At 48.3% G+C, this 10,102-nt stretch overlaps 1 long non-coding RNA gene across 1 annotated transcript; it reads right to left on the bottom strand.

Annotated features, from left to right (window-relative positions):
* Window positions 1–8,634: 8,634 nt before the first annotated feature.
* Window positions 8,635–9,849, bottom strand: LOC144246372 (uncharacterized). Its single transcript, XR_013340079.1, has 2 exons — window positions 9,729–9,849; window positions 8,635–9,037 (listed from the first exon to the last, which is right to left on the bottom strand). It is a non-coding gene; the product is annotated as an uncharacterized LOC144246372 (long non-coding RNA).
* Between the last annotated feature and the right edge of the window lie 253 nt (window positions 9,850–10,102).

Raw genomic sequence — 10,102 nt, 5'->3', positions numbered from 1 at the left:
CCTTCATCTCCATGTCCCCATGTCCCAGGTGTCCCCAGTGTCCCAATGTGTCCCCTCCTCTTCTCTCTCACTCCAGGGGGGCTCTTCATGTGACAGCTCCAATGTCCCCAAACCCCCAAAAATGTCCCCAACTCCCCCCAAAAATGTCCCCAACCACAAATGTCCCCAAGCTCCCCAAACTTCCCCAATGTCCCCAAATGTCCCCAATGTCTCAATGTCCCCAAATGTTCCCAAATGTCCCCAGTGTCTCAAAGTCCCCCCATTGTCCCCAAGATGTCCCCAAACATTTCCAGAATAAACGGGGGGGTGGGGGGGAGTGACATCCCCCACAAACCGATGCATCCTGAGTGGGGATTGGGGACATTTGGGAACATCTGCGGACATTTCTGGAGATTTTGGGATGTTGGGGAGTTTGGGGACATTTAGGGAGGTTTGGGGACATTTGGGAACATTTGGGGACATTGGGGGCACCGGGGGGGTTGGTGACACTTGGGGAGTTTGTTCCAGTTTGGATTTTAAGGTTCTTTTTTAAAGCATTGATTAAAAAACCCAAAGCACGAATTTAAAGTCATTAAAGAACCAATTACCCAGCTCCAATTGTTCACTGAATTTTTTTAAAAAAGCAATTTTAAAAAAGTTCTGTTTCCCATTTTAATGATTTTTCAGCAAATCTTCATTTTTGTCATGGGAGAGAGAAGGGCAAAAAAAGGAGAAAAAAATGGGGAAAAAAAGGAAAAAAAAGGAGATTTCCATTCCCATTGTTCCTTCATCTCCACACATCCAAATCAAGAGCAGGGAGTTATCAATAATCAATAGAAGGGAGTTATAAATAATCAATAGCAGATTATTATAAATCAATGGCAGGGAGTTATCAATAGTCAATAGCAGCGCATCATTCAATCTGCATTTTTCACAATATTACAAAGAAATCACTCAAATATTCATGATTGATTATTGGTTATTAATTAATAACATTACAAAGAAATTGATCCAGTATCAATAATTCATTGATTATTAACTAATCAATATTACAGAGAAAGCAATCCAATATTGTCCAAGACTGAAGAAAAAAAACCAAACATTTTCCTGTTACCATCTGAGTAGGAGTTGCCTCGGGGCAGTTTTCCTTATCTGCTGTTAATGGCCCCATCAATGCCTGGCCACATGACTCAGAGATAACACCGTCCAGGAGGAGGAGGTGATTAAGGACACACCTCGTGACTCATAATGACCCATTGTGAGATGCTCTGCCCAAGGGAAGGAGCTAGGCATTCCCACCTGGATAAAACTGGGGATTTCTAGACAGAGGGGAGCCTTTCCACAGGTTCTCTGAGAAGACACAGCAACTACATCTGCCATCCCAAGAGGACTGCAGCTCTTCCAATTCGGACTGCTACCAGCACGCTGGCCAGGTTGTATTCTGACTTTGTCAGTAGCCTTTCCCTTTGTATTATTGCATGTATTTTTGTCCTTTTCCCCTTTTCCCAATAAATTGTATTTCTGACTTGGAGTCTCTCACTGGTTTTACTTTCAAACCAGAACACATCACAAGTGACTTGTGGGAAGAGCAAATCTTCCTCAAGGCATTTTATGGAGGGTTAAGTTTAATTTCTGCTGAGTTCGTTTTGTCCAGTGCTCAGAGGATGCTCAAGGGGTCTCTGGTTTTGGTTTGGCCCCAGTTTTCTTCTGATTTGTCTTTATCACTTAAAAACACCTTAAAAATGGCTAAAAAGAGTATTGACCAGACATGTCAAAAATCCCACCATTTAAAAGGTATTTGAGGTGGAATTTATGGTTTGGGAACATATTCTGGAGGATCTGTGGATTCTTGGGGGATATCTGGTAGTATTTTCCATACCTTTCCATTCCAAATGCCAAGGTGGATTGGTCTGTCACCTCAAAATGACTCAATCCCACTCAAAACTTCTCAATCTTACCCCAAAATAGGTGAATCCCACCTCAAAATGGCTGGTTCCCACCTCAGTCCCATGCCAAAATAATTTGATTCCTCAGCCTCCAGGGTGAGATAGAGTTGGAAGGAGATTGGGAGAAGTGAGATCCAAATTTGAGGTTGTGGGATCGGGATTGTGTGGGGCTGGGCGAGTGTGATTTATTTTGATAATAAATAAAACTATCAGAATTATTGATTTCTGTCCCATTAATTTTCTGTCAGCTCTGGTTTACTTTTCAAAGTGCCGCCTCCTCAGCTGATTTTGTTTGTGTCCTCCTGTCCCTGACTGAAAAGCAAGATGTGTTCTATTTGCCATCTGTATGGCAGTTGTCCTGTGTTAAGTGGGCAGTTTTTCCTTATCTCTTCCACAATCAATCCTCCCTCAAGGGAGACATCTGCTGATAATGGGCTATTGAATGTCACAGCATGACTGATAAGAACTGTAACATCCCATTGTGAGATGCTCCGCCCAGAGGGAGGAGCCAAGCATTCCTACCTGCATCTAGTCTTGAGATTATGGCCCACCAACACATCTTTTTCTGGGCTGGATTTTCCCAGAGGAACAGCTGCCCCTTCCTCTTCAGAAGAAGATTTCCATTCCTACAGGATCACTTCTCCAACAGAACCACACCTGACACTCCTGGAGGACTGCACCCACAGTTCCAATTAGACTGTGACCAACACCCTGTCCAACAGGGTGTCAGGTTGTATTCTGATTTTCTCAGTGTTGTTTCAGTTAACTGAAATGTTTATCTTTTAATTTTCTTCCCTAATAAAAAACTATTATTCCTGCTCCCATATTTTTACCCAACAGCCCCCCTTAATTTCCAATTTATAGCAATTCAGAAAGAAAGAGTCTACATTTTTCCATTTCAGGGGAGGCCCCTGCCTTTCTTAGCAGACACCTGTCATTCCAAACCAAAACACCTCCTTTCTCTCCTGCCTCTCTTTACCTGCTCTGTTTCTCTCTCAGTGTCTCCCTTGACCCAGGGCAGCTCCCACCAAAGACCCTGCCCTGATTTCATTCCCAATCCATGAGCTGCAACAACTACGGGTGAAATTATGAAGGCTGGCAGTGAAATGTCACTGTAAGATCTCGCTCCACTTGGCTTTTGGCTCTTCCATAAGAGCTTTTCCTTCAAGGGCAGGAACATTTTTCCTGGAAGGGAACTGCAATTCCAGCCCCTGGGAGTGTGTGCCATGGATCCCAGAGGGGCATTCCTGAGGCTTCCAGGGTGCTGCTCCTGCCGTGCCTCCCAAGGAGCTGTGCAGGGCAGGGGACAAGGTGCAGCAGCTGTGTTGGTGCTGCAGTGCCACAACAGGCCCTGGTTCCAGGAGTTTTCAAAACTGCAACAGCAGTTCCTGGGTTCCATGGTGCCCTGCTGTGTCCCCATGGATATTTGGTGTCATGAAGTTCTTCAGTGTCACAATGGCCACCTCACTCCATGAGCTTCTGCAGTGTCCAAATGACCTCCTTGGATGGGCTGTGTCACCATGGACCATTGGCTCCATGCAGCCCTGCTGGGTCACCATGGACTCCTTGGTTCCATGAGGTTCTGGAGGTGTCTCCATGGTCTCCTTGGATCCACAGTGTCACAATGGACCACTGGATCCACATGGCCCTGATGTGTCACTATGGCCCTTTGGTTCCATGGGACCCCAGGGTCACAATTGACTCCTTGCTTCCACGTCACCCACTCAGTGCCAAAATGGCCCCTTCGTTCCATGAGGAGCACAAAAGATTTATAGAAACATTGAGCAAATCCTGCTCAACACAGCTAGGAATATCTGCCTGCATTCCAGAAAGAGGTTAAAGGTGAGGATGGCACCAGCAGCTTCCATCTGCAACAGAGATCCAGGGAAAGGGCTGGGACAGAGAATTCAGCTGGGAGACTCAGAGAATTCTGCTTTCAGAGATCATTTCTGGTTACACTGTTCCTTGTAGAAAGGTGACACCATTCCAGGCAGCCTGTACTGAGCAGGTGGTTCCTGAGTGGGGTTTGTTGTTCAGGAAACCTGATCAAGCTTTTCCGTTCTTTCTTTCCCAAGAGGAAAACTTCTCCTGGGCCAGTATGCAGGCAGAGCCCTGAGGAGAGCAGGTGGGACACGGTGCAATGGGCTGGGACATGGAGCTGCAGAGCTCAGGGACAAGGTTCTGCTGCAGGGCACAGGGATGTCAGTGCCAGGTGGGCGATGTCAGACATGGTGAGCCTGGGGGTGAGGAGCAGCTTGTCCAAACAGGGTCAGCCCTTACGGGGCTCATTCTTCTACATGCCCAGACCTCCTAATGAGACAGTGAGCATCAAGATCACCTGGGGAATGCTTCTATCAGCTCTTCACTGAACTGGAAACTAAGAATACTCACTTGATTAAAGAAAAAAATTCAGGAAGTGCACTTGGAAATCTTCTTCCTTTACAAGGACTCCAAACTGACTCCAATCAGCTGCACAAGCCCAGGAGATTTGCAGACAATTGGATGAAGACAAAGCGCCCCTGAAGGATTCCTGCATTTTGATGATCCCCATGGTGGATTTGGGGCTTAGTCCAGAATCCTCAGGCACTGAGAGAAGGCTGAAGAAGCTGCTCAAGGAGTCAGAAGCAAAACTCCAAGTCCCTTGGAGCATCACTGGGCCCCACTGAGGGCAGGGACTGCCAAAGGCTCTCCAGGGACTGGTGAGAGCAGATCCTTGAGACCAGGATTCCAGGGAGCCCAAGGCTCAGAGCAGGGAACTGCAATGCTGAGCAAGGCCTGGGCTGGCTGGGGGAAGCAGAAAGGCCAAGCCCTGAGCCCAGCCTGGCACAGCAGGGCCTGTCCCTCACGGGTGGCTCGGGGCTGTTTGTGGGGCAGGGGGGATGTGAGGGGCAGCAAGGACAAATGTCACAAACCTGTGTGACCCTGCAGATCCTCATGGAACCAAGGGGCCAGTGTGACACTGTGCTGCCTCATGGAATCAAGGAGACCATTGAGAACTCAGAGACCCCAAGGAACCAAGGGTCCATGGTGACCCTGTGCAGCCGCAGTGTCACAGAGGAGCCATTGTGACACAGCGAGGGCACACGGAGCCGAGGGGCCACTGTGACACATCAGGGGTCTGTGGAACCACTAAGCCATTGCGCAATTGTGTCCTGGGTTATAAGATAAGTTTGTATTCTATTTGCCATCTGTTGGAAGTTGGGCAGGTTTGTTATCTCTCAAGAAGAATGGTTTGCTGGAAGAGGTAATGGTTTGTTAATGGGCCATTGACTGATTCAGTGCAGGGCTGGTAACATAACACCATCCCATTGTGAGATGTTCCACCCAGAGGGGGAAGCCAAGCACTCTTTTATTGTATAAAGGGGTAGCTTTTGGGGAGACGAAGCAGCTCTCTCTTTGCGGGATTTCGCAGAGAAGCAGCTCCTTCGGCGAGATTCCCAGAGAAGCGGCTGGAGCGCGGTGAGGCAGCGGCGGCGGAGCTCGGGGGCAACCCCGGCGCAGAGGAAGACCAGCCCAACTGCCACCAGATCTTCAGAGAAAACTATACCCTTCTAAAGCTCACCACTTCAGCTGCAATTCATCATCCACTGCAAGAGGAGCAGCTATCATTTTGACCGGACTGCTACCAGCACCCCGAATCCTCAGGTTCTGGACTTTATCACTAGTTTTGTTTGTACCGATTGCATTTGCCTTTTTAAATTGTTATCTAGTTTTCTCCTAGTAAAGAATTGTTACTCCCATTCCCATATCTTTGCCTGAGAGCCTTTTAATTTAAAAATCCTAGTAATTCGGAGGGAGGCGGTTTACCTTCTCCATTGCACAGGAGGCTTTTGACCTCCTTCACAGACTCCTGTCTTGTCGAACCAAGACACACTGCAAGGCCTCATGGAAGCACGGGGCCACTCTGACACTGCAGAATCAAGGGGAACATTGAGACACTCCAGGGCTTCATGGAACCAAGGAGATCATTGTGACATTGTGGGGTTCCACGCAACCAAGGGAACATGGAACAGGTCTGGCTACCTTGACCACCCAGGGGCCAATTCTCATCTCCCTGTGAAACACTGGGACCATGTGCTTTTCTTTCTTATGGGAAAAAAACATTCACCTCAACTAGGGGCACATGGCCAAAATTGGGCATTTGATGCCAGAATTCCCTATATCCAAGGATAGCTCCCAGATAAAAGCTGCCAGGACTGGCAAGTCTGGCTGGCCTTGTCTTCCTGAGGGCTGGCATTTATTTGCCTCAGAAACATGGGGGCTCTGTGCTTTCCTTCCTAATGTAATGGCCAAAACTAAGATTCCACCTCCGAAATGCCATATGGCCAAGGATAGCCTCTAAACAAAAGGGGCCAGGAAAGCCAGATCTCGCTGGCTTGGCCTAAGGCAACCTCTCATCTTCTTTCAGAACACTTGGACTGCACGCTTCTCTTACCCATGGGAAAAAAACCCATCTATCTTGACCAGGCGCCCATGGCCAAAACTGGGATTCCACCTCCAAAACAACATACAGCCAATGATTGCTCCCAAGTGAAATGCCAGGAAAGACAAGTCTGGCTGCCCTCGGACCTTTGGGGGCTGTCTCTCACCTGCCTCGAAACACTGGGGCTTGCTGCTTTCCTTCCTATGGAAATGAACTGTCCTTATGTATGAAGAAATGACCAAAAATGGAATTCAACCTCCGAAATTCCCTATATCCAAGGGTTGCTTTCAGACAAAAGCTATCAGGACAGAGAGGTCTGGCTGCCTTAGGCCTTTGATGGCTGCCTTTCATCTGCCCCTCAAACACCGGTGTTCCATCCATTCCTTCCTCCATAAAAGAACCATCCTTCTCCTCCAGGTGTCCATGTCAGAAACTGGGATGCCACCTCTAAAATTCCCTATATCCAAGGGTTGCTCCCAGCCAAAATCTGTCAGTACTGTCAAGTCTGTCTGGCCTTGGCCTCTGGTGGCTGCCCCTGCCACACTGGGGCTCGGTTCTTTCCTTCCCATGGAGATCACTGTGACACTGTGGGCACCTCATGGAACCAAGGGGATCATTGTGGCACCACTGGAGCCCATGGAACCAAGGGGCCATGGTGACACCGCGGGGCTTCATGGACCCAGAGACCATTATGACTCTGTGGGGCCTGATGGAACCATGGAGACCATTCCGACCCTGCAGGGCCTGGTGTCACCAAGGGGGCATTGTGACACCTCAGGGCCTCCTGGAAACAAGGGACCATTGGGACACTGTGGGGCCCCATGGAAGTGAGGGAACATGGACCAGGTCTGGCTGGCTTGGCCTGCCAGGGGCCACCTGACAGGTCTGGCTGATCTCAGAATGTCAAGGTCTGCCTCTCATCAGCTCCTGGAGCACTGGAGCTCCATGCTCTCCTCTGTATGGAAATAACCGTCTGTTATTTCACATGTCCATTGCCAAAATTGGTACCCTCCCTACAAAATTTCCTATTTGTAAGGGTATCTCTCAGAACACAATCTGGTGGCTCTGGCTGGCCTTTGCCTCTTGTGGTCACCTCTCATCCGCTCCTAAAACAGTGGTGCTCTGTTTCTTCATTCCTGTGGAAAAAAAAACTGGTCTTCACGTCCGGGGACCATGGCCAAAATTAGAATTAGCCACCGAGCCCAGCTGGGCTCATGGAACCATCTGCAGCCCTGGGCAGATATTGACTCTGCCAGTGCTGCCATCCTCCCTCCAGTGAGAGAAAAGGACACAGGGCAGGCACACAGAGGAGCAACATGAACACACCGAGGGCAGGGAAGGGGAAGTTGAGTCTCAGAATGGAGGGATGAGTGGATGCCTTGATCTTGGGGCTGAAATCCTCTGCTAAAGCTATGGAGAAGGATGTCATTGATACATCAGACACTCCTTTTCCCTATAAGGCATTGAAAAGTATGGGGAGATGACTTGTTCAGCAAAGGCCTCCATGCTAAAGTGAGCAAATGTTGCAGTAGGTGTGATCCCATGAGAAGTTTGAACCAAGAAAGAGAGCACAGTGATGAGACCCTGTGCCCTCAGGAAGAGGAAGACCTCTGTTCCCAGAGATGAAGATGATTTCAGAAATAGGTGAAAAGAACTTTTGCTATTAAACAGCTCATCTTTTAAGTAATATCCCATAACATTGGCTATAAAGACAGCTGTGGGAAAAGCTGTGGAAAAATGGGAGGGACTTCACAATTACAGATTTTCCTGGGCATCTGCTATTCATGGAAATTAAAAGCCATGAGATAACTGTTTTCTTGTGGAGAAGTCTCCATAACATTAACAAGAGGAACTTTTCTCCCTTTTAGCTGACAATTTAGGTTTGATCTCTTTACACTGTCAGGTTGTACGAAGAGGGGAAGTGTTCTGAAAGTTTTGTCCTGATTCTTTTTACCCTTTCTTTTAGTTACTGTTAATAAACTTTTCTTTAGAAATTTAAAAGTTTATTTTAAAGTTCTGAGCCTACTTTGCCTTTCTCCTAATCCTATCTCACAGCAGAAAATGAGTAAGTATATTCTAGCGAGTGCACTGGTAATTAGCCAACACTGAATCCACCACACTAATTAATGCATTGGCCAAGAAATCTCAAATTGGCAAACCAAAACCACTACAGAAACTTCCTGTCATGGTTTGACACTGGCACAATGCCAGTGCCCCAATGAAAATGTGATCCCTACCTTGAATGCTGTGAAGTGGAACCTAGAATAGAGCAAAGCAGGCCCAAGCTTAATAACAGGAAAAAAACTTTATTAAACTACTACTACAAAAGAAAAGAGAAAACTAAAGAAGGGGGAAAAAAAAACACACAAAGATCCAAATGAAAACCTTGCAAAACATTCCTCCCCCCACCACCCAACTCCAACAAACCACAGTGAGGCACAATCTGGACCCCAATCAGGTTTCCACCCTCCAAACAACCGATACTCAGTCCATCGAGGGAACAGAGTCTCTCCTGTGCCACAGACCCCCCAAGAAACACAGCTTCACATCCTGTGTTTCCATGTCACACATGGCACCGCCCGGAGAAAAAGTTTGCCATGGTGACCCTTCTCCTTTCCATGCACAGTGCTCTCACCACCAATGCATGGATGGTCAGACTGCTTTTAGGATTTTTCCTTTCAAGGATGCCCTGCCAAGAGGGGAGAAAACAACAGTTCAGTTCTTCATTGTTTGGGACCACAGTCCCCCCCATTTTCCCCTGGGGCCGAGGGCTCAAGAACAGAGATCTTCTTCTCTTCTCTTTCCTTTCCAGGGCAAGGGGGCGCCACCATAAACTCCCTAACCTTTTCTCTGTTCACTCCAATTTTGTCTTTTTCCCAGCTGAAGCAGGTCTCTTGACTCACTGGCATCCTCCCAAAACCTAGTCCCTCTTGAAGGAGAAGATTGGTTCAGGTTGTGGCTAACACGGAAAAGTCCAGCCAAAAGCCACTCCTTGTCCCCCTCCCCTCTAGAATTCCTCCTTCCAACATCCCAGGGTCCAAGGTGTCCCTCTTCCTCTCTTTCAAACCGAGGAGAGGAAAGGAAAATTCACAAACCTTTCATTTTCTCAAGAAAGGGTTAAAAGTCTGAACTCCCAGGGATGGCTCGATGCCCGGACATCCAGCAACTCCCACACAACTGGGCACCTTGGAGCTCCCCCCGCTCCTCCTTCCTTGTGGTGGAATTGCTGACAGGACAGGATCGCCGCTGTCTCTTTCTCTCTCCCCCTCCGGAGAGAAACCGGGGGGGGGGGGGGAAATGGAGACATCCCAGATTTCTTCCACCCTTCCATCTGCAGGGGCCAGCCCGGTTCCAGTCCTTCCACCACCCTTGGGGCCTACCTTTCAGGCCATGGGGGCTTCCCCTCCCCCACCCAGCTTGTGGCTGGGCAGGGGAGGTTTGCACTGCACGCTGACCGGAACCAAAGAGAGCGAGTTCCCCTGGGAATTCTGCTTTCAACCCTCTGTGTTCTCAGAGGCGTGTCTACTTTCAATTGGTCAATATCTAAATTGACCTCTTCCTTCCGGAAAAAAATTCTCTTTCCGTGTCAAACCACGACACTTCCTGATCCACTGCCCCAGACAAGAGAGAAATCAAGGCAGAGCCATGGTTTGTCAGGACTTGTTTGATCCGAATGAGCCCCATGGTGCATTTGGAGCTGAGCCCCGGAATCTCACAGCCTGAGAGGAGATTGCACAAACCTTTACAGGAGTAA

This window comes from Lonchura striata, chromosome 6 (genome assembly GCF_046129695.1).
Source record: "Lonchura striata isolate bLonStr1 chromosome 6, bLonStr1.mat, whole genome shotgun sequence".
NCBI classification, from domain to species: domain Eukaryota; kingdom Metazoa; phylum Chordata; class Aves; order Passeriformes; family Estrildidae; genus Lonchura; species Lonchura striata.
The sequence above is the reverse complement of the archived record's forward strand: the minus strand, read 5'-3'. Positions and strand labels throughout refer to the sequence as shown.